The sequence below is a fragment of the Bufo gargarizans genome, chromosome 2 (assembly GCF_014858855.1).
Source record: "Bufo gargarizans isolate SCDJY-AF-19 chromosome 2, ASM1485885v1, whole genome shotgun sequence".
Lineage (NCBI taxonomy): Eukaryota > Metazoa > Chordata > Amphibia > Anura > Bufonidae > Bufo > Bufo gargarizans.
The window spans coordinates 27113953-27138948 of NC_058081.1; the positions used below are offsets into that span (position 1 = coordinate 27113953).

Sequence of the window (24996 nt, forward strand, 5' to 3'; positions counted from 1 at the left end):
AAAACGGTCTACCACCACCAGAATGTGTCCGTAATGAAGTCCATGGACAGATGTGTCCAAGGACGGGAAGGAATGGGTAAGGGAAGGAGAGGACCTGATGGCCGCGCTTGCCACCAGAATCTCCGAGCGATGAGATCCACTGTGGCTTATGCCCCCGGGTGCCCAGCAAGGACAGTATTGTGGTGTTCCTTAAAAATCTTGTGTCTTAAAGCGAGAGGCACAAACAACCTCCCAGGAGGACAAAGATCAAGAACCTCTGACTGGGCTACCTGAACCTCTGCCTCTAATTCAGGATAAAGAGCAGAGACCACCACACCTTCAGCCAAAATGGGACCCGGGTCTTCAAAATTCCCACCTCCCGGAAAACAACGTGACAGGGCATCCGCCTTCACATTCTTAACCCCAGGGCGGAACGTGACAGCAAAATTAAACCTGGAAAAGAACAAAGACAATCTGGCCTGTCTCGGGTTCAGACGCTTGGCTGACTCGAAGTAGGCCAGATTCTTATGGTCAGTAAACACGGTAATAGGGTGTCTGGCTCCCTCTAGCCAATGGCGCCATTCCTCAAAAGCCAATTTGATGGCCAACAACTCCCTATCTCCCACATCGTAATTTCTCTCTGCGGAGGAAGAGTTTCTTTGAGAAAAAGGCACACGGTCACCATTTGGCAGAAGAGGGACCCTGAGACAAGACCGCACCCACACCCACCTCAGAAGCATCAACCTCAACTATGAAGGGTAGAGAAATATCAGGTGGCACCAAGATGGGAGCGGAAGCAAAACTCTCCTTGATATTAGAAAAGGCCTTACACGCCTCTACCGACCAGGAGGAAAAAATCTACCCCCTTTCTGGTCATATCAGTGAGTGGTTTAACAACAGAGGAATAATTCAAAATAAACTTCCTATAATAATTGGCAAAGCCCAAAAAACGCATCAGCGCCTTCTGATTCTCAGGAAGCTTCCACTCAAGCACAGCGCGTTCATGGGGTCCATGCGAAAACCAGAAGCGGAGAGAAGAAACCCCAGAAATTGAATTTCTGGAACCGCAAACACACATTTCTCCAGTTTAACGTACAATTTATTCTCCCGCAGGATGAGCAAGACCTGACATAAGTGTTTCCTATGAGTTTTGAAATCAGGAGAAAAAATCAAAATGTCATCCAGATACACTAATACAAATTTCCCCATTAAATGATAAAAAATGCTGTTCACAAAATGCTGAAAGACGGCTGGAGCATTCATCAAACCAAAAGGCATAACCAAATTCTCAAAATGGCCCTCAGGGGTATTGAAGGCCGTCTTCCATTTGTCTCCTTCTTTGACCCTGACCAGGTTGTATGCCCCTCTTAGATTCAACTTGGAAAAAACTTTAGCCCCAACAATCTGGTTAAACAGGTCTGGGATCAAAGGAAGCGGATAAGGGTCACGAATAGTGATACTGTTCAGCTCCCTGAAATCCAGACATGGTCTTAAAGAACCATCTTTTTTCTTAACAAAGAAAAAACCAGCGGCAACAGGTGACTTCGAGGGTCGTATGTGTCCCTTTCTCAGACTCTCAGAGATATAAGCACGCATAGCAACCCTTTCAGGTTGGGAGAGATTGTATAAACGAGATTTAGGCAGCTTGGCGCCTGGAGTGAGATTAATAGGGCAATCGTACTCCCTGTGCGGGGGCAAGTCCTGAACACCACTCTCAGAGAAGACATCCGAAAATTCAGAGAGAAAAGATGGTACAGTCTTAGTAGAAACCTCAGAAACAGATGTCGTGAGGCAATTCTCTCTGCAAAAGTCACTCCAACCATTTATTTGCCTCGCTTGCCAATCAATGGTGGGGTTATGTTTAGTGAGCCAGGGTAGCCCCAACACTAGAGGAGTAGGCAACCCGCTAAGGACGAAACATGACACATCCTCAACATGAGCATCACTCACAATCAAACGGATATTGTGAACAATGCCCTTTAACGATTTCTGAGAAAGTGGAGCGGAATCAATAGCAAAAACAGGTATATCCTTTCCCAAAGTGCATACCTAGAAACCATGAGTTATAGCAAATTGATTATCAATGAGATTGACAGCTGCTCCACTATCTACAAAAATCTCACAAAAAATGTTCTTGCTCTCTAGCGCCACCCTGGCAGGTAGGACAAAACGGGAACTACAAGCAAACGGAAAACCTTCAATTTCCGCATCAACCCTGCCAATGGTAACAGATGGAACATTTTTAAAGGATTTTTTTCTTTTTGTTTCTTTATTACTCTCAAAAAACTGCCTGAATCTCCTAGAGGGACAAACATTTGCCAAATGATTTATACCTCCACAACAGATTCAAACCTTCCCATGAGGGCTGAATCTTGTATTGTTAGAGGCAATCAAACCCAGCTGCATGGGCTCCTGCTCAGAAGGGATTGACAGCGACTGAGACCCCTGTGCACTGAATGAGACCGCCGCACTGTCCTGGGATTGAGTATGACAGGAAGGAGTGATCTCTCCTCTCTCTCTAAGACGCCTGTCAATACGAACGGCCCGAGACATGGCAGAGTCCAAGGAGGTAGGCCTCTCATGAAAGGCAAATGCATCTTTCAATCCCTCTGAAAGACCATGGCAAAATTGACTTCGGAGTGCAGCATCATTCCAACCAGTATCAGCTGCCCATCTCCGAAATTCTGAGCAGTATATCTCTGCGGATTGTTTACCCTGGCATAACAGACGTAGTCTAGACTCATTCTATAAGCAAAAAAATTCAAGTGGAAGGGGTATATATATCAAAATATCACTTTATTCTCAAATAATAATTACGGGAAAAGACAGGATGGAAAACAGTATTCAGAGAGCCATAGGGACGTACACAAAAATGGAATCATGTACAATCATGCAATTAAGCATGGATAATCCACAGGTGCAGATAATATTGGCACATGGATGATCGGAATCCTGTGTACTAGCATATGGGAAGTAGCAACCGAGTGAGTAAGCAGCCCACCATAAGACTGCATCCCATATTACAATAACAAGGGGACTACCGATCATACATGAACTTCACATCAGCAAGGAAAACATAATAGTATATACACTTGCAAGGATTCAGTATGGGTAATATAATAAATAGGATCACTAAGTATCACTATAAAACCCCCCCACAACTAGTATTGTGGATCTAGTGTGGATGCCAGCTGGAACCAAAACGTGAGTACGCCCTGTGCTATACTACTACGCGAAAACTGTACCTGAGGACATGGTGACCATGATTGTGAGCCCCTAGAGCGCAAACCTCGACGCGCGTTTCGCCTGAGCGGCTTCGTCCTGACGAAGCCGCTCAGGCGAAACGCGCGTCGAGGTTTGCGCTCTAGGGGCTCACAATCATGGTCACCATGTCCTCAGGTACAGTTTTCGCTTAGTAGTATATCACAGGGCGTACTCACGTTTTGGTTCCAGCTGGCATCCACACTAGATCCACAATACTAGTTGTGGGGGGGTTTTATAGTGATACTTAGTGATCCTATTTATTATATTACCCATACTGAATCCTTGCAAGTGTATATACTATTATGTTTTCCTTGCTGATGTGAAGTTCATGTATGATCGGTAGTCCCCTTGTTATTGTAATATGGGATGCAGTCTTATGGTGGGCTGCTTACTCACTCGGTTGCTACTTCCCATATGCTAGTACACAGGATTCCGATCATCCATGTGCCAATATTATCTGCACCTGTGGATTATCCATGCTTAATTGCATGATTGTACATGATTCCATTTTTGTGTACGTCCCTATGGCTCTCTGAATACTGTTTTCCATCCTGTCTTTTCCCGTAATTATTATTTGAGAATAAAGTGATATTTTGATATATATACCCCTTCCACTTGAATTTTTTTGCTTATAGATTGGATGATATCAAGTGATGTGTTCTGTTTAGACTAGACAGAGAGGTTTTTCTTTTGTAGTCTAGACTCAGCCAGAGCAATACGATCCGGATCATCATATATCTGACCCACGGCTAAAAAGAATTCATCCACTGAACGGAGGGGCCGTGCCCCCACCGACAGCGAAAAGGCCCAGGACTGAGCGTTATCCCTGAGCAGCGATATAATGATCCCCACCCTCCGCTCCTCATCACCAGAGGAATGGAGAAGAAGGCGAAAATGGAGTTTGCAAGCCTCTCTAAAACGCACAAAATTCTCACTACCCCCGGAGAACGTATCCGGGAGCGAGATCTTAGGCTCAGAACAAACTCCATGAACGCAAGCTGAACCAGTCACTTGAAACTGAGAAAGAGTCTTACGGAGATCTGCTACCTCCAATGAAAGACCCTGCAAGCGTTCAGTCAAAAGTGAAACCGGATCCATGCTTGAGACGGTTTTGGCGGTTTATAATGTCACGGAAGGTGTACAGGAAACAAGACAACACAAAATGAATATATGACTCACTGGATCCAAAACTAAGGAACAAAAAGGGAGACCCCTGCATCAGACCTGTAACTCTCCCTAACTGCTCAGCCTACGCAAAAATCCCAATGGTAGATGATCGCATATCCTCGTACCTCGACTGTATAACACCTGAACACCCTATAATAGTGAGGGAACACGACCACCGGCTCCCTACACTAGACACGGAGGGAGTCAGGGTCACCTGGGATCCAGCAAACAGAAAAACACAAAAGAATGCACAACACTTATCTTGTAGAAGACTGGGAAATAGGATCAGCATTCACACACACTCCAGGAAGTTGTATAAACCGCACACTAATGCACTATGGGGAGGAATTTAAAGGGATGCAATCAGTCCAACTACATGACAGCTGAGAGAGGCTAACGAGATGAGGAACTGAAAGCAAAACAAAGGAAGGAGGTTCTGAAAGGCATCTGTCAGAGCTTCTCAGATGTCTGGTGGTGACACACACGTGCCGTGCATGACACACATCCCCACATCCCGAACTTAGTCGTGCAGCGATTTGTTGCCAAATACCCCGGGGTCCAGGATGTCTTGCTTCAATCCAGGAAAATGTCTTGCTATTTTAGAAGATCTTACCTGGCCATGGCTTGCCTTGCTGACGTTCAGCGGCAACACCACCTGCCCATCAGACGTCAGATTTTTGACTGCCCAACGCGATGGAACTCCACCTTGTATATGCTTGATAGTATATGCTCCAGCAGAAACGTACAGTTAACGACTACCTGTACGAAGTCTGCAGCAGGACAGGTTCTGGAGAGATTGTTTTTTTCTCCACCGCACCAGTGGCTGCTCACGCGCGACGAATGCAGACTTCTGCGGCCATTTGATGAGATCACCAAACTGTTCAGTCGCAGCCAGGTCGCCATCATTGACATCGTACCTTACGCTGTCTTTCTGGAGTGTGCATTGCGTTGTGTCATTTATCAAACCATCGAGGAGCAGGAACAGCAAGATGAGGAAGTCTCAATGCTGGATGAATTCCCAGGGGGGCTACTCCATCTGAAAAAAGTAAACAGGAGTTTGAAGAGGAGTCAGAGGAGAATGGTGGCTGGGCCAAAGGAGGAACAATAACAGCATGCTTTAAATTTTCTGGGATCCCTGGTGCTGTCCGTGGCTGGGGGTAGTAGACCGAGGACGACATTATTCTGGACAATGAGAAGGAATTAGGCCACTCCACCGCTTCCAGTTTAGTGCAAATGAGGGCCTTCATGCTCCAATGTTTGAAGAGGGGCCCCCGTATAAAAAGCACAAATGGCAAGGACCAGTACTGGGTGGCAATGTACTTAGACCCTCCGGTACAAAAACTAAATGGCGGACATGTTACCAGCATCACAGAGGGCTGTCAGAATGCAGCAATTTCAGGCCTTGCTTTGAGAAATGCTGCATTCTGCATTTCCACTCACAGAGAAACAGTTGCGGGTACCAATACAACAGCACATGCAAGAAGAGGGAGGTTTGAATATGTGTTGGTCACTTCGGATATGAGCTCATTCTTGCAACCAACCCATCGACAGCCGCCCTCTGGATCCAGCCTCATGGAACGCCTAGACCAAAAGGTGTCCGACTACTTTGGGTTAACGGCCGATGTGGATGCTTTTGAGAAGCGAGGAACACCTGGACTACTGGGTGTGCAGGCTTGACCTGTGGCCAGAGCTGGCACAATTTGCCATGGAACTCTTGGCTTGCCCCTCGTCCAGTGTCCTGTCCGAAAGGACGTTCAGCGCAGCAGGGGGGACCGTCACCGATAAGTGCACTTGCTTAGCTCATGACAGTGTGGACTACCTCACATTTCTAAAAATGAATGATGCATGGATCTCAGAGGAATTCAACACCTGTGACGACCACGTTTAATGGAATTTCCTCATGACGGCCCACAAATATCCCCCACCACCCAGAACAAATATTGATCCCTGTCGTAGGTAAATGCAGCGGCATAAAAGGCCTTTTCTGTCCTTTGAATGCCTAATGTTTTAGGCCTCGGAGGAGTTCAACACCTGTGACGACCACGTGTTTCAACTATTATCATTAGTTTTTTTTTCAAGAGGGTGGATTTTGTTAGCCACGTTTTTAATCCAATTTTATATTTTTAGTTCTTTTAAATATAAAGTATGTATTTGAACTCTTTTTGTACTGGCCTTCAGTAAAATTGATATTTATTGACCGTCTAATAGAGCTCTAGCCAGATACTTACTTGTTCTTTTATGTACGCTTAATGCACAATTTTTGGGGCCTGTAGTACACTGGCTTGCTGGAAAATTGATATCCAATGACCTTGTAATGTACCTCCAGCCACATACTTGTTCTTTTATGTACACTGAATGCATAATTTTTGGGGCCTGTAGCAAACTGGCCTGCGGGAAAATTGATATCCAATGACCGTGTAATCTACCTACAGACACATACTTACTTGTTCTTTTATGTACACTGAATGCATAATTTTTGGGGCCTGTAGCAAACTGGCCTGCTGTAAAATTGATATCCAATGACCGTGTAATCTACCTCCAGCCACATACTTACTTGTTCTTTTATGTACGCTGAATGCATAATTTTTGAGGCCTATAGTACACTGGCCTGCTATAAAATTGATATCCAATGACCGTGTAATCTACCTCCAGCCACATACTTACTTGTTCTTTTATGTACGCTGAATGCATAATTTGTGGTACCTGTAGTACACTGGCCTGCTGGAAAATTAATATCCAATGACTGTCTAATAGACCTCCAGCCACATACTTACTTGTTATTTTGTGTACTGTGAATGAATAATTGTTGCGGCCTCGGAGGAATTCAACACCAGTGACAACCACGTGTTATCAAATTTCAACTATTATTATTAGGGTTTTTTTTAAGATGGGGGATTTAGTTAGCCATGTTTTTAATCCAATTTTATATTTTAAGTTATTTTAAACATATGTATTTGACCTGTATTTGTATTGGCCTGCCGTAAAATTGATATCCATTGACCGTGTAATATAGCTCCGACCAAATAATCACTTGATCTTTTCTGTCTGGTAAATGCCTAATGTTTGGGGCCTGTAGTCCAGTGGCCTACAGTAAAAATTGTATCCATTGACCGCATAATGTACCTCGATCTACATAATCAGAATTCATTTTATGTCAGGTGAATGCATAATTTTTAAGGCCCGTTCTCCCGTGGCCTAAAATACAATTTTTCTAGGCTCCAACAGGGCACATTTCAGAGAATTTCCCTTTAAGACGCATAAAAATGTCCCCTGATTAAGATACATATTTTTTTGTTGGAATTTTTTCATTGATTCCCCTCTAGTATGTCACTGTCCATGTTGTGAGGCTATTTGTACACTTCTACTAAGTATTTGGTGGCTGCAAATATGAGCTGAAGGTTTTTCAGGTTCGCCTGCCATTAAAGTGAATGGGGCCCACCGAAAACTTGCGCTTCGCAAACATTTGATCGCGATCGCGTTCACGAACCATCCCGGCCGATGTTCGTCCATCACTAGCTGACAACTTATTTGACAGTACGTCCTGAGAGTGAGAACCCTTAGATCTCTCCCTCAGAAGTCTATCCAGACGTACAGCAAGGGACATGGCTGCTTCCAATGAGTCAGGTTTTTCATGAAAGGCCAACTCGTCCTGCAGCCTCTCAGATAGACCCTGACCGAACTGGCTACGGAGAGCAGGATCATTCCACTCCGTATCTGTAGCCCATCTCCTAAATTCAGAGCAATAGATCTCTGTGGAGCGTTCTCCCTGCCGTAAACCACTTAACTTGGTCTCAGCCTTAGAGATCCGATTTGGGTTATCATAAATAAGACCCAAGGCTCTAAAACATTAATCTACTGACTGGAGGGACGGTGATCTGGTCGGCAGAGAAAAAGCCCAAGACTGTGCATCATCCTTGAGCAAAGAAATGATCATACCCACACTCATCCCAGAAGAATATGGATGCAGCTTAAAGTACAATTTACACGATTCCCTTAACCGAATGAAATTGTCACTTCCCCCAGAAAATCTGTCTGGAAGGGATAATGTCACGATCAGTGGGGGGGGGAACTCCACACTGAAGATAGGAGATAAGGGGAACAGTAACTGGGCCTGGAAACTAGGTAAGAAACAGGTCACCTCCTAGACAACCCTAATCCGGGCCCTGACTACCTATCAATATGAATTGACCTTGAAGGTAGGAATATTCATAAGCAGGATACCTAGGACCTGATTAGGCCCTGGAATAAGTATAGGACCAGAGACAACCCATTCCTCCCAAGATGGACGAACGGAAGTCTCTGTCTCAGACCCATATACAACAACAGGGAATATAACAAATACAAACAAACGCAACACTTAACTTCTGTAGAGATGTAAGAACAGGAACACCAGAGAGGATGTTACACCAGCTCAGCCAAACTCAAATTAAGCTATCAACCGCAGTGTCAGAAGGGTGGGGTGAGACTATAAAGGTTAGAAGTGATGACCGCTGAGCAACAGCTGAGAAAAGGGAAGTGGTAATTATACCTATCAACACTGAACCAAGAGAAATCAAGGAGGCTGTTGGATTCCTCCACACTCAGCCAATCTCCTTGATTTCCTGCCATCAGTCACCTGAGCGACCGTGACACTTAAAGGGGTTTTCCGGGATTTTAATATTGATGAGCTATGTTTAGGATAGATCATCAATATCAGATCGGCGGGGGTCAGACCCCCAGCACCCTTGGCGATCAGCTTGTTGAAGAGAATGCTTTAGATTTTAGCCCCAAGCTCTTGCAGTAAATGTTTCTCTCTCTGTAATCGGTGGGGCACATGGTCATCATTTTCAAATATCAGTTCGAATGCTTTTGCTACACTTTGACCCGTCTTGTCTCTCCAAGCGACACACTAGGTGTATTTTGATAATACGTCCTTTAACGTTAAAATATATTTCATATGACGTATCGGAATCTTCCCCCTTCTTCCCATCTTTCTTCCTCTCTCTCCTTCTTTCTTCCTTACTTTCTTTGCTTTCTCTTTCTTGTGCTGAGCCTCATATAGCTATTTGAATATGGGCTCAATTTTGCTTACCCAATTGCTCTGTGTTTTGTTTTCCTTTTTGATTCTCTCTGTCTATTCTTTGCTCATTTTTCATACAGACAGAGTAGATAAATACGCCTTTCGTGTATAACGTCTACTGATCGACTCATCAGTATTATCCTCCTGCTATGTTTTACGACACAAGATATATTCATCTCCTTCTTTTGTGCGGTAAATGTTCCATTTGTTTAAAGGATAAAACCCAATAAAACTCTTGAATAAGAAAATATATTTCGCCTTATCATTGGCTGCCGTATATTTACAAATGTCAACTAAGTCAATTTTCCTGGAAAAGTTTGGGTTCCAGTTTGGTGTTTGGGCATTTTAATAAAGCTTGTTAAAAGGCTGCAGGGCAGGCAATCAACAAGCTTTTATGCTGTGGGCACTTAGAAGCCATCACAGCCATGCCTTGTAATGGCATGGCTGTGATTGGCCCGTGCATCATGTGACCCAGCCTCTATGAAAGCGATATCATGTGTAGCACCGCCCATCAGCTCTGAGTATTGCAGGGACAAGAAGCAGGCAGCTGAAGTGAGGGGAAGTTTTAGGAATCTCATCTGGCTATTTACACTGTGGGTGACCTAGAGTGATTTTTCTGTGGGTGCAATACACCAGCTTTGCACCCCTGACAAAGAAATATAATAAATAATGTGGCTGTTATTTCTCTGGGTGATCTATAGCGATCTTTTGTGGGTACAATGCACCACCTTAGCACCCCTGACACAGAAATTTAATAATTAATCTGGCTGTTAATTCTGTGGGTGACCTACAGCGATTTTTTTGTGGGTGCAATGCACCATCTGTGTACTCCTGACACAAAAACATAATAGGGAAATAAATCTAGTTAATCCATCTGTTAGTTCGGTGGGTGACATATACCCATTGTTTGTCTGAGGTACACCTACACTGTATACATGACAGGGAAATAAATATAGTTAATCCATCTGTTAGTTTGGTGGGTGACATATACTAATTGTTTGTCTGCGGTACATCTGCACTGTATACATGACAGGGAAATTAATCTAGTTAATCCATCTGTTAGTTTGGTGGGTGATCTTAAAGAATGAGGTGAGCATCAAATAAGTGACGTGGCCATTGTCATGGTGCTGCTGGTGTTAGTAGAGCGCCTGTTGCAGGGAGAGGATGTGGTCGATCTGTGCCAGCTACCCTCCCAAATGAAACACCTTCCTCAGGTGCACGTAGGCGACAGAACATTCAGTGTTTATTTTGTAGGTCTGAATACCGGTGTACAAATGGTGAGGGCAGAAAAAGTAGAGGCGGTAGTAGATTTTCTGGCTGACAGTGCCTCCAGTACCTTCACATTGTCTCCCACCCGGTCCTTTGCTGAAAGCGCAGAGTTGGCAACTGCAGCCCATGGGCATCTCTCTTTCACCTAAGCTTCTTGCAAATCAGGCAAGAAGTCTGAGCCCCGAATCATGCAGCAGTCTCTTGTGCTTTTTGATGACTCTGCTGGCAGGGTTTCCTTCAATTATCCAGCTAGCCCTGCCCCAGATGTGGAAGAGATTGAGTGCACTGATGCCCAACCACTTATGTTTCAGGATGTGGACATGGGAGGACCACCGCGGCACGTCTGAAGATGATGAAATGCAGGTGCCAACTACTGCTGAACCGCCTGTTCGCGGCGGGCCCCTGTAATGACCGGCGTCACGCAAAGGGAGGGAAAAAGGAAGGCCCTGCTCAAGGGAGAGGGAAAGGTGGTGACCCCTGACTCACCTTGCAGCTGGCACCTGACTGCCCTGAGTCAGGCGTGGTTGTTGACACCCTCGTGACAGCCCCATTCACTTTAATGGCAGGCGAACCTGAAAAACATTCAGCTCATATTTTCAGCAGCCAAATACTTTGTAGAAGTGTAAAAAATACTCCCACAACATGGAAAGTGACATACTAGAGGGGGATTCCAAAAAAAAATATGTATCTTAATCAGGGGACATTTTTATGCATCTTAAAGGAAAATTCTCTGAAATGTGCCCTGTTGGAGCCTAGAAAAATAGTATTTTAGGCCACGGGAGTACGGGCCTTAAAAATTAGGCATTCATCTGACATAAAAGAAATTCTGATTATGTGGCTCGAGGTACATTATGCGGTCAATGGATAAAAATTTTACTGTAGGCCATTGGACTACAGGCCTCAAACATTAGGCATTCACCGGACAGAAAAGATCAAGCGATTATGTGACTGGAGGTATATTACAGGGTTGATGGATATCAATTTTACTGCAGGCTAGTACAAATACAGGTCAAATACATATGTTTAAAAGAACTAAAAATATAAAATTGGATTAAAAACATGGCTAATGAAATCCCCCCTCTTGAAAAAAACTCTAATGATAATAGTTGAAATTCAATAACACGTGGTTGTCACTGGTGTTGAATTCCTCAGAGGCCGTAACAATTATTCATTCAGCGTACATAAAAGAATAAGTAAGTATGTGGCTGGAGGTAGATTACATGGTCATTGGATATCAATTTTACAGCAGGCCAGTTTACTACAGGCCTCAAAAATTATGCATTCAGCGTACATAAAAGTACAAGTAAGTAATTGGCTGGAGGTCTATTAGACGGTCAATGGATAGCAATTTTACTGATGGGCAGTACAAATACAGCATTGCAACTTCCTCATCTTCCTGCTCCTTGACGGTTTGATCAATGACATGATGCAATGCACACTCCAGAAAGAAGGTGTTAAGTACGATGTCACTGATGGCGCCCTGGCTGCGACTGACCAGTTCGGTGATCTCATCAAATGGCCACAGAAGTCTGCATGTGCAGCCACTGGCGTGGTGAAAAAAAAAACAACAAGCTCCCCAGAATCTATCCTGCCGCAGAGTTCGTACAGGTAGTTGTTAACTGCATGTTTCTGCTGGAGCAGCTTATCAAGCATATACAAGGTGGAGTTCCAGCACGTTAGTCACAAATCAGACGTCTGACAGGCAGGTGGTGTTGCCGCTGAACGTCAGCAAGGCGAGCCATGGCCATGTAAGATCTTCTAATATGGCCAGAGATTTTCCTGGCCTGCCGCAAGAAGTCCTGGACCCCGAGGTATTTGGCAACCAATCGCTGCACGACCAAGTTCAGGATGTGTGCCATGCATGTGTGTCATTTTGCCCTGTTTCAGCGCGCTCAGCAAATTGGCACCCTTGTCGCACACCACTTTACCAACTGTCAAATTGAGCGGGGTTAGCCACTGATCGGCTTGTGACTGCAAAGCTGAAAGGAGTGCAGGACCAGTGTGGCTCTTTGCTTCCAGGAACAACAGCCACAGCACAGCATGGCAACGTCTCACCTGACATGTCAAATAGCTTCTGGGGAGCTTGGGGGGCGCAGTGGAAGAGGCGGTAGCAGTGGAAAAGGAGGATTCAGCCGAGGAGGAGACAGAGGATGGAGTAGGAGGAGGAGGAGAAGAGGCAGGCCTGCATGCAATCTGTAGAGGTAACAACCAATACACACAGGTGCCATGGGTTGTATGCTTGACGGCTGTCAGAAGGTTCACCCAGTGGGCAGTAAAAGTTATGTATCTTGTGTCTGTGGTCAGATGTATCTTGGCACTGAAACTGTGTGCCAGAGATACATTCACTTTTATTATTATTATTATTTATTATTTAAGCGCCATTCATTCCATAGCACTGTACATATGATAAGGGGTGCACATACATAATACAGACAATTGCACTAATCATAAACAAAATGAGTTACAAACTGGTACAGAAGGAGAGAGGGCCCTGCCCGTGAGGGCTTACAATCTACATGGTATGGGAGAAGGACACAGTAGGTGCGGGTTAAGTTGGTCATGGCGGTATAGAGGCAGCAGGGTCACTGGTTGTAGGCTTGTCTGAAGAGGTGGGTTTTCAGGTTTCTTTTGAAGGATTCCACTGTAGGTGAGAGTCTGATATGTTGGGGTAGCGAGTTCCAGAGTATGGGGGATGCACGGGAGAAATCCTGGAGTCGATTGTGGGAAGAGGCAATAAGAGGAGAGGAGAGAAGGAGGTCTTTTGAGGATCGGAGAGTGCGTGTGGGGGTGTATCGGGAAATTAGCTCAGAGATGTAGGGAGGGGACAGGTTATGGACGGCCTTGTATGTATTTGTAAGTACTTTGAAGTGAATTCGTTGGGCAATGGGGAGCCAGTGAAGGGATTGGCAAAGGGGAGAGGCAGAGGAATAATAGGGTGAGAGGTGGATTAGTCGGGCAGCAGAGTTGAGGATAGATTGGAGGGGTGCGAGAGTGCTAGATGGAAGGCCACAGAGGAGAATGTTGCAGTAGTCTAGGCGGGAGATAATGAGGGCATGTACAAGTATTTTCGCAGATTCAAAGTTAAGGAAAGCGCGGATGCGGGAGATGTTTTTGAGTTGGAGACGGCAGGTGGTGGAAAGGGCTTGGATGTGCGGTCGGAAGGAAAGGGCAGAATCCAAGATCACTCCAAGGCAGCGGGCTTTGTTGACTGGGGATAGTGTGCAGCCACTGATCGTGATAGATAGGTCTGTAGGGGGGGTTGAACAAGATGGGGGAAAGATTATGAATTCTGTCTTATCCATGTTAAGTTTAAGAAAGCGAGAGGCGAAGAAGGATGATATAGAAGATAGACATTGTGGGATTCTAGATAGTAAGGTGGTGATGTCTGGACCAGAGAGGTAGATTTGTGTGTCATCAGCGTAGGAGTGATACTGAAAGCCATAGGACTCTATGAGCTGTCCCAGGCCAAAAGTGTAGATAGAGAAGAGCAGGGGTCCTAGGACAGAGCCTTGCGGGACACCAACAGAGAGGGAATGAGACGAAGAGGTGGTGCGGGAGTGGGAGACGCTGAATGTCCGGTCTGTGAGGTATGATGTGATCCAGGAGAGGGCCAGGTCAGTGATGCCAAGAGATGAGAGTTTGCAACAGAAGGGAGTGGTCAACAGTGTCGAAGGCAGAGGACAGGTCAAGGAGAAGGAGGACAGAGTATTGTTTCTTGGTTTTGGCTGTGAGTAGGTCATTGGTGACTTTGGTAAGGGCAGTCTCGGTCGAGTGGTGGAGTCGGAAGCCAGATTGTAGACGGTCAAAGAGGGAGCAGGAGGAGAGGTGGGAGGACAGTTCTGAATGGACATGTTGTTCAAGTAGCTTTGAGGCATACGGAAGAAGTGATATGGGGCGATAACTGGACAAGGAAGATGGGTCAAGTGAAGGTTTTTTGAGGATGGGTGTAATGGTAGCATGTTTAAAAGCAGAGGGGAAGAAACCAGAGTTTAGTGATAGGTTGAAGAGATGAGTTAGGGCTGGGATAAACACTGCAGTGAGGTTAGGGATGAGGTGGGATGGGATTGGGTCAAGTTGCCACTGAACTTGGCCATATAGCTGTGGGATGCCCTTCTGGGAGAAATATTTCCTTCCATGGACCTTCCACTGCGGTGTGCCAATGGCCACAAATTTTCTAAAGGCCTCTGCGTCTACCAGTTTATATGGCTCTAGTTGGCGGGCTAGCAGTTCTGACAAGCCGACAGTCAGCCGTTGGGCAAGAGGGTTATCCGGGGTAATTGTTGCTCCTACTGAGTTTTGTGATGGGAGGCCAGGTGCCATCTTAAGGCAGTCGTCCCTAGGTGAGTGTTGGGCTTACCGCGACTTATCTGTTGACAGTACAGGCTGCAGATGGCAACACTATTATCAGCAGCGGACACATAAAAAAAAGCCCACACTGCGGAGCCATGTGCCAGCGTTCTGGTAGCACCAGATGTGACCGTGCATGGTGGATGGTTCATTCCAGATAGATTAGCAGTCAGATTTTTGCCTCCTGTGCACTGTAATCTCTGCCTGCTTCTCCTCCTTCTCCCTGGCTGCTGCTCCGTCTCTCCCTCTGAACTCCCCTCCTCTTCCTCTCTTGTGGGCACCCACGTGGCATCCATCGACACGTCATCATCGTCACCTTCACCACCACTGACATTAGAGATCTCGGAGTAGGCAGCAACAGCGGGGACCAGCCTCTTTGGGGTGATTTGTGTATTGTCGTCAGACTGCTGGGTGGCGACCGCTGATACCTCCTCTTCCTGATCCGATGCCAAGAATGGCTATGCATCGATAAGGTACTGGAATGGATGGGAAAATAATTCCTCTGACTCAAGCGAAGGGGATATGGTGGTGGTGGTGTCTTTGGGGGTGCACACAGCAGAGAGTAAAGAGGGAGCAGATAGAGAGACTGAGGAGGGTGCAGAAGCGGAAGGCTGAGTGAGCCACTCAATCAAGTCTGGTGCGTCCTTTGATGTAATCACAACCACCTTCTGCAACTTCCCACCTAGGTTTCGGCCTGGTGCACCTGTCCGACCCCTATTACCCCTGCGGAATGGCCTGCCTCTTCCCCTGCCTGTCTTTTTTTTAAATGATCCTGTGACAAAAGTCCCTACTAGAAGAGCAGTATTTGTGGAAGAAGGTATATCATACCCCTGCCTCAATCAGTTTTTTTGGGGGGCAACTGTTATATCACACCAGTTGAAATTATTTGTTCCAATAGTGTTTGTCACTCTGTGTAGCTGCAGTAACGCAGCAAAACCACAAATAAATGCTGCACTACCCAAATGCATTATATGTTTGTTTTTAAAACAGTTTTTATTTATTTTGTTGTTCAACAAATAATGATAAAGGAAAGTATTTTTCCTGAATTCAACAAAATACACATAGTTGGCAAGTAGTACATAAATTATTGTACACATTGAAGTGTTCTAACATTTAAACAGTGGGTGGTATTTTCTTTGCATAAAAGAGCAAAATAATGCGAAAAAAAATAATGGAGTTTATAGATGGTGATAAGCCAGTTTTGTACAATAGAGGGTATGTACCAAATCATGCACTGTCGGGAGCAGACTCAATATAATAATAGGGGGAAGAGAAGACAAAAGAAGGAAGGTAATAGGGAATAAAAAACGGAAAGAGGGGGGGATTGCTGGCACTTACTTGTTCTGCTTAAGAGGAAGAATTGGAATTTATATATTGGATTATTTCAGTAGCAGAGAAGCTGTTCAGTGTATTTACCTGACCATCAATGGTAATCAGGCTTACTCTTCCAATAGCATGAAAACCTATTCTAATGTTAGGAGTGAAAATTTTGAAAAATGTTTCCAAGGGTTCCAGAATCCAGCTTCAAATCGTTTGGGGTGTTTGGGAGTGCAGTGTGCTATTTGCTCCATACGGTACAATTGATCACATCTTTGAAACCATTGCTGATTTGGGGGTATTTTTTCTTTCTTCCAGTAAACAGCTATAAGCCGTCTGGATGAAGCCAATAGAATTTTGCAAAGGGTTTGTGTGTCCCCAGGGCATCTGAGACCCTCAAACACCCCAAAAAGGTACTGTTTCGGCAAAACCGTCACGTTCATCTTCACTATATTAGATAGTGTTCTACAGATTTCTTGCCAGTAGGATGATAACTTGGGACAAGTCCACCAAATATGGCTCTGAGTGGCTATTTCAGCATTACATCTCCAGCACATAGGGCTACAATCAGGGGACATGAGGTGAAGACGTTGCGGAGTATAGTACAATTGGGTCAGGACTTTATAACTACTCTCCTGCAGTTTGACACACCTGGACACCCTAAAGAAAGCCGTCAGGACATTACTCAGCTCTTTTCCTGCGAACCGGATATTAAGTTCTGATTCCGATATTAAGATAAACAGATATTTATCTGGGCGTGATAAGGACTTTAGGATGGTGTATAGTTTTGATATCTTTCCCTTTGGGTCTTTGACTTGTAGAGCAACTTTTTCAAAAGCTGAATGCTCATTTTTATCATGAAGATTTTTCAGGTGTTTCTTTATGAAATGGATAATATGCAACATGTGGAATGTGGAGAGACCTGCCAACATGAGGTGTATTTTCAAATCAGTGAGGGTAGGGATGTCGTTACTTGGGCATATGGTCAAGACGGGAGTAGAAAGAGTTTTGGATTTCGCAGGTAACATTGCTCTGAAATGAGCAGAGGATTGATAAAGGACATCTCGAACCTGCATCAGAGCAAGGCGGTTTGGTAGGAACTGATCTGCCCAATTGGAGTTCTGCCATATTCTTAGCGTATATTCAGTGATATAACTATGTGTATGTAGTGTATCACTTTTCCTGTTTTTTTCAAGGAAGATTAAAGAGTGCAAAGGAATGTTTGACATGTTTTCTTCAACAATTAGGTCTAATCACTGTGAGATTGGGCATAACCTCTCCAAACATCTGAGACACATAATCGCTTTATGGTAGACATATAGTACAGGGATACCGAGTCCTCCGTCTCTAGGATGTTGTGTTGTAAATTTGAGAGGTAATCTAGCTCTTTTGCCCCTCCAAAGAAATTTTGTGAGGATACTTTGTAGTTTTTTAAAGTACGTTTTGGGAATTGGGATAGGTAAGGCTTGGAGATAGTAAAGAATCGTAGGCAGAGGTATTGTTTTAATAAGTGTCCTACGACCAAACCAGGATACAAATGGTATATCCCATGAGCTTATCAAATCCTCTATTCGTTTTGGCAGTGTTTGGAAATTTTCACTAAACAGATGGGAGAATTCAGGTGTAATTACTATGCCCAGAAATACTATCGACTGACTGGTTCACTGAAAGGGAATTGTTTGCTGCAAGTTAGCTACAGTATTGGGGCTTAGGGACACATTCAGAACTATAGGTTTACTGAAAAATTAGACAGAAGGTGAAAGGTCTGGAGTGTTGGCATAATTGCTGGAAAGACTTTTGGGTTAGTAATGAGTAGTAGAACGTCATCTGCAAATGCAGCTGTTTGGTGCATTGTGGACCCTTTCAGCAACCCCTTGATGTCCTTATTTTGTCTGAAAGACTGTAGAAGTGTTTCTATAACCAGTATAAAGAGTAGCAGGGAGAGGGGACATCCCTGACGTGTGCCGTTATATATTTTGAACGTCGGAGAGAGGATGCCATTCACCAGGATGCACGCTGTGGGCGCATGAGACATTTCCATAACACCTTCTATAAAAGTGTTCGGAATCCCGAATTTGGACATAGTTTGAGCCATATAGAGCCAGTCCACTTTGTGAAAGGCTTTTTCAGCCTCCATACTTAGGATGGATAGCGGTATTTTTGTCTTTTTAGCTAACTGTATTAGATTTATAATCCTGACTATATTGTTTTTCCCTTCTCTACCAGGTATGAAGCCTACTTGTTCCACTGATATGAGTTCTGGTAAGTAATGTTTCAGTCTGTTGGCAAGCATTTTTGCGTAGAGTTTAAGGTCGTTGTTGAGAAGCAAAATTGGCCTATAATTTGAACAGAGTGAATGGTCCTTATTTGGCTTGGGAATAAGAGAAATTTGCGCTGTTAACATATCTCTAGTGAATGGCTTACTCTCCCGTGCTTCGTTACAAACAATCAGTAGGCGGGGCAGTAAGATTTCTTTAAAAGAGGAGTAATAAAAGATAGGAAGTCCATCTGGACCCAGACTTTTGTTAGAAGGAGAATCTTTCAAAGCTGCTTGTAGTTCGGATAGAGTAAATGGGGAGCATAACTTGTCTGCTTGAGTCTTGGTTAATGGGGGAGGTTCAAAGTATCTAGCCAATTCTGTGTCAGTTATTTTTTTAAACTAGTTTGGGATGAGGTTGATGCCTCTTGGAGATTATATAATTGGCTATAGTATTTGCAAAATTGTTCTGCTATTAATTCTGTTTTAGGGACAACTTGTGAGTCATGGGATTTTATATGGGAGATATAAGACACAACTTTCCTCTTTTAACCTGGGACAATAGCACTTTTGTGGCTTTATTTCCATGAGCATAATATTTATATTGGGTGGACAGGAATAATTTCTCTGTACTGGCGTTTCATATATTTTTTTTAATTCTGACCTCAAGGTATCAAGGTGTGCCAAAGTGTCTGCCTTCAATGTTCTCCTGTGCTAAATCTCCAATTTGGAGGTTTTAGGGTAAGTTCTTCTACTTTCATTTGTTTTTGTTTTTTGACATAAGAGCCTAGGGCGATTAGGTGACCTCTTATGACAGATTTGTGAGCGTCCCAAATTACTGATTGAGTCAGATCCTCTGTCTCGTTTATACTGAAGTACTCTTCTATCAGATTCACTACTTTTGGGATAGAGAAGGCTCATGTTAGGAACTAGAAGGGTTAGAAAGACCGGGGCGTGGTCTGATAAAAGTATATTCCCAATTTGAGATGAAACGCAGTGCTAAAGGGAACTTATAGCAACAAAAACATAATCCAATCGCTGATATGAGTGGTGGGCAGAAGAGAAGTATAATCCTTATCATTGGAGTGCATTGCCCTCCAAGCGTCAATGAGTCCTCGACTGGAAAGTGCTATTTTAATTCTTCAACGAAAGTGCTATTTTAATTCTTCGACATTGTCGAATTTCTAGTAGAGGAGTCAAGACCCCTAAAGTCACTCTGAAATCGCCTCCCAGGACAATAATGCCTTCAGCAAAGTTTTCCATCTTATCAATAGTTTATAATAACCAGGAGGTCTGAGCTGTGTTTGGTGCGCAGATATTGCAGAGCGTGAATAGTTGGGGACCGAGCATACCCTTTACAAAAATAAATCTTCCCACCTCATCCCTTAATGCATTCTGGTGTATGAAGGGGGCATTTTTATAAATGGCTATGCTGACCCCTTTTGAGGCAGATAGTGTGGAGGGACTATAAAACCATTGGTTATACAGCATGTGTGCTAATTTTGGAATATGACTTTTCCAGGAGTGCGTTTCTTGTAACATTGCTATTTGCACCTTCTTCTTATGTAAGTGTTGACATATTTGGGTCAGTTTTGATGGGACATTTTGTATGTGCATATTTCTAATTTAGCCATTTACATAGATACTTATTTGGCTGATTACCATCCTTTACCTGGTTCCAGGACTCGTGGAGTGAACTGCAGAGTGGGGAGAAGGAAATAAGAGGAGCAAGGGGGAAGGACCAAAAAGAGAAAAAGGGTGAAAAACGGTAAGAACAAATGCAAATAACATGACATTTAACAGAAATGTCTACCAAACGTGACCACAGACCCCCAGACCCCTATAAGCTAGCTATTGTGGGACATGCTATGTTCCATATTTCAAGGGAGACATATACCATAAATTATATAAGCTGAGAAATAGAAAGCAAATAAGAGAAAAAAGAAATGAAAACCTGCAGGATGAGAGAGGAGAGAAAAAGGATAGTAGTGAGCTAAAAATAAGTAGATATGTTCTGAAAACATTTGTACAACCCACTAAGTGGCGCTAGTCTACCAAAAATCAAATGTTCCAGGCTAGCTCAGCAATACCCAGTGCACCAAATCAGGTACGGTTATGTCTTCTTATGTTGAAGATGGAGCGATGAGTGGAAGAACTTGGTACGCTCAAAAATGAGGAGAGGAAAGTATTTGAGGGTATAGCTTATACAACAAGTATAAAAAGTGGTTGATGGCAGACTAGAAATAACATTGGGTGGATTAATAAATAACCTTAGTTATTCACCACTAATGGGACAGAAGATAGAGATAGTGTTATCTATCGGCATATCACATCTTGTGTTTTCTGCTCATCCTTTGGCAGTTTGGCCAGGAATCTTCTTAGGGGACCCTTTGCTGCCAGTCACTCCATGCAGGTAGAGAGGGCATAGATGCCATGTTCTGAGCAGGACACCAGTCCGATATATCGAGATCTTGAATGTCCAAAGCTTCACAGACTCTCATTAGGTCTGCATGCGAACAGATGACTAGCTTCCAGAGTGGCGCATTAATTAACAGTCCAAAGGGGTGAAGCCATCTATATGTAATTTTCTTCTGTTGCAAGACTTCTAGAAAAGGTCTGAGATGTCAACGCTTTTTTAGGCTCATAGGTGATAGATCTTGATATAGTGCTATAATAGACCCTTCAATGTCGATCGTCTTATTGCTGCGCGCCCCATCTAGAATTTGTTCTTTTACCGAGAACCTTGTCATGCGGCAGATAACATCTCTAGGGAGTTCTTGTGGTTTTGGCATCGGTCGCAGAGCCCTGTGAATCCTATCCATTTCCAGAAGTTCAAGCAGGCAGTCTGGGACCAGGCGGGAAAATAATGATTCCACCTCTTGTTTTAGGAAATCCAGCTTGACTGACTCAGGGACACCCTTCAGCCTGATATTGTTTTGTCTTCCCCTGTTATCTTGGTCTTCCATTAGGGCATATAAGTAGTTTGCATTAGCTTGTGCATTATCCATTGTATTTGATACTTGCTCAACAAACGTGATGATGGTGTCTTGAGCAGTTTCTAGGGCTTCCACTCTGGCAGGTAACTGACGCATGTCTTTTTTCATCTCAGACAGGTCTTGTCGGAGGGGTTCAATTGTGGCTCCTAACAGGTCTCTCATGAAGGCTCTAGAGAGAGGTAAGTTGTCTTCAGCTACGGCCTCCTCTGGATCACTTTCTTCCCCACCTTCTGAATCTTCCTCTCTTCGCGCCGCTTAAGCCTGGTGCGTGGTCGCCATCTTGGCTTCTGAGCGGACTTTAGATTTCTTTACAACTCTGTCCAAGTCGCTTTGTGTGGATGCCAGTTTAAGCCTCCCTGGTGTTTCCCTAGGCTTTTCCTTGTTAATCTATCCCATTTTCAGCTGTTAATAACGCTGTAAAATGCTCATAGGGACTCTGTCTGCAGCAGAGCTCTTCACACAGCCTCCCCCCCAAATGCACTATATGGAAAGTATAAATCATTATTGGTATTTCATACCTCTGCCTCAATCAGTTTTATTGGGGGGCAACTGGTATATCACACCAGTAGAAATTATTTGCTCCAATAGCGTTTGTCACTCTGTGTAGCTGTGGTAACGCAGCAGAACCGCAAACAAATGCTGCATTACCCAAATATATATAGAAAGTATATTATTGGTATATAACACCCCTGCTTCAATCAGTTTTTTGGGGGGGGGCAACTGGTATATCACACCAGTTGAAATTATTTGCTCCAACAGCGTTTGTCACTCTGTGTAGCTGTGGTAACGCAGCAATACTGCAAACAAATGCTGCACTACCCAAATGTACTATATAGATAGTATATTATTGGCATATAATACCCCTGCTTCAATCAGTTGTTTTGGGGGGCAACTGGTTTATCACACCAGTTAAAATTAATTGTTCCAATAGCGTTTGTCACTCTGTGTAGCTGCGGTAACGCAGCAGAACCACACACAAATGCTGCACTACCTAAATGCACTACATGGAAATTATATTATTGGTATTTCACCCCCCTTCCTCAATCAGCTTTTTTGGGGGGCAACTGGATCACACCAGTAGACATTTTTTGTTCCAACAGCGTTTGTCACTTTGTGTAGCTGGGGTAACGCAGCCAAACCGCATACAAATGCTGCACTACCCAAATGCACTATATAGAAAGTATAATATTGGTATATAACACCCCTGCTTCAATCAGTTTTTTTGGGGGCAACTGGTATATCACACCAGTTGAAATTATTTGATTTAATAGCGTTTGTCACTCTGTGTAGCTGCGGTAACGCAGCAGAACTGCAAACAAATGCTGCACTACCCAAATGCACTATACAGAAAGTATATTATTCGTATTTAACACCCCGGCCTCAATCAGTTTTTTTGGGGGGCAACTGGTATATCACACCAGTTGAAATTATTTGTTCCAATAGCGTTTTCAATCTGTGTAGCTGTGGTAACGCAGCAAAACTGCAAACAAGTGCTGCACTACCAAAATGCACTATATAGAAAGTATATTATTAGTATAAAACACCTCTGCTTCAATCAGTTGTTTAGGGGGGCAACTGGTTTATCACACCAGTTGAAATTAATTGTTCCAATAGCGTTTGTCACTCTTTGTAGCTGCGGTAATGCAGCAGAACCGCAAACAAATGCTGCACTACCTAAGTGCACTAAACAGAAATGATATTATTGGTATTTCACACCCCTTCCTCAATCAGTTTTTTTTTTGGGGGGGGGGGGGGCAACTGGTATTTCACACCAGTAGAATTTTTTTGTTCCAACAGCGTTTGTCACTTTGTGTAGCTGCGGTAACGCAGCCAAACCGCAAACAAATGCTGCACTACCCAAATGCACTATACAGAAAGTATATTATTGGTATATCACACCCCTGCCTCAATCAGTTTTTTGGGGGGCAACTGGTATATCACACCAGTTAAAATTATTTGTTCCAATAGCGCTTGTCACTCTGTAGCTGTGGTAACGCAGCAGAACCTCAAACAAATGCTGCAGTACCCAAATGCACTATATAGAAAGTATATTATTGGTATATCACACCCCTGCCTCAATCAATTATTTTTAGGGGGCAACTAGTATATTACACCAGTTGAACTTATTTGTTCCAAGAGCGTTTGTCCCTCTGTATAGCTGCAGTATCGCAGCAGAAACACACACAACTGCTGCACAATACAAATGCACTATAATATACTTTCTATGTTAGAAAGTATATTTTAAGTATATAACACCCCTCTGTAAGTCACACCTATCGATAGTACATGTATACCAGTCCTTAAAAGGACTTTTGTGGCTCTATTAGGTAACGTTTGGTGTCCCTAACAGTCTATCCCTGCTCCACACAGCAACCCCTCCCTACACTGGCAAAAGAATGAATGTAAAATGGTGGCCAGATCTGGTTTATTTATAAGGTACGGGGTATGTCCATGTGCTGAAACGTCTCAATTGGCTGTCCTGTACCACCTGATGGATGTGTCATGGGTCAAAATTCTTCACAATGTAAAAGAATATGGTGCCGCGGACATCACCATATGTTCACCCATTCATCGAACCGCGAACGAGTAAAGTTTGCCGCAAAACGACTGCCGGGCGAACCGCAAGGCCATTTCTATTGCATATCACTGAGTATCATTGAACTTTACATGGATACATTTTTGATTGCATTTTAAATTACTGTATAATAAATCATTTATATTTTTGAATAGATGCTTGTACCTTGTTTTGCTGATTACACAATAAAATTAAATAACCGATCAAACTCTTTTTAAGGTGTTTATATGTTCACCTCAGGATCAATAACCATTTTTCATTTTTTTCTTTGATCCTTTCTTTTGTACAAAGCCTTTTGCTTTATATCCTCGACACACCACCGTGCTCTGCATAGGTGGTACACTGCAGGAGCACTCTGAATTGTGCCTACAGTGGAGGCTGAGGACACTGTGGAGGATGAGGAGGCAAAGGAGGACATTGGCACAGGTCTCACAGCTTGAGAACATGGAGGTGGTCATGCTGTAACCTGGCCAAGTTGCAGGTGTGGCTGGGCAGGAACCACCTTTACCCAGTGGTCCGTAAAGGACATATATTGTCCTTGACGTAAGGCAGACACCGACAGGCTCAAGGACTGGCCCACCTTCTGTTTAACATACATGTGCAGAGCTGGTTTAGCCTTTTTGGAGAAGTAATGACAGCTTGGGACTCTCAACCTTGGCTCGGCACAAGCTATCAGTTCTCTGAAAGGTTCAACCACATGGAAAGGGAGGGACTGTAATACTAGTCACTTGGCCAGTAGCACGTTCAGCTTTTGTGCCATTGGATG

At 43.9% G+C, this 24996-nt stretch overlaps 1 protein-coding gene across 1 annotated transcript in view; it reads right to left on the bottom strand.

Annotated features, from left to right (window-relative positions):
* LOC122929257 (chromaffin granule amine transporter-like) overlaps positions 1-24996 on the bottom strand; it is a 285527-nt gene that overhangs the window by 26240 nt on the left and 234291 nt on the right. The window lies entirely within an intron of this gene.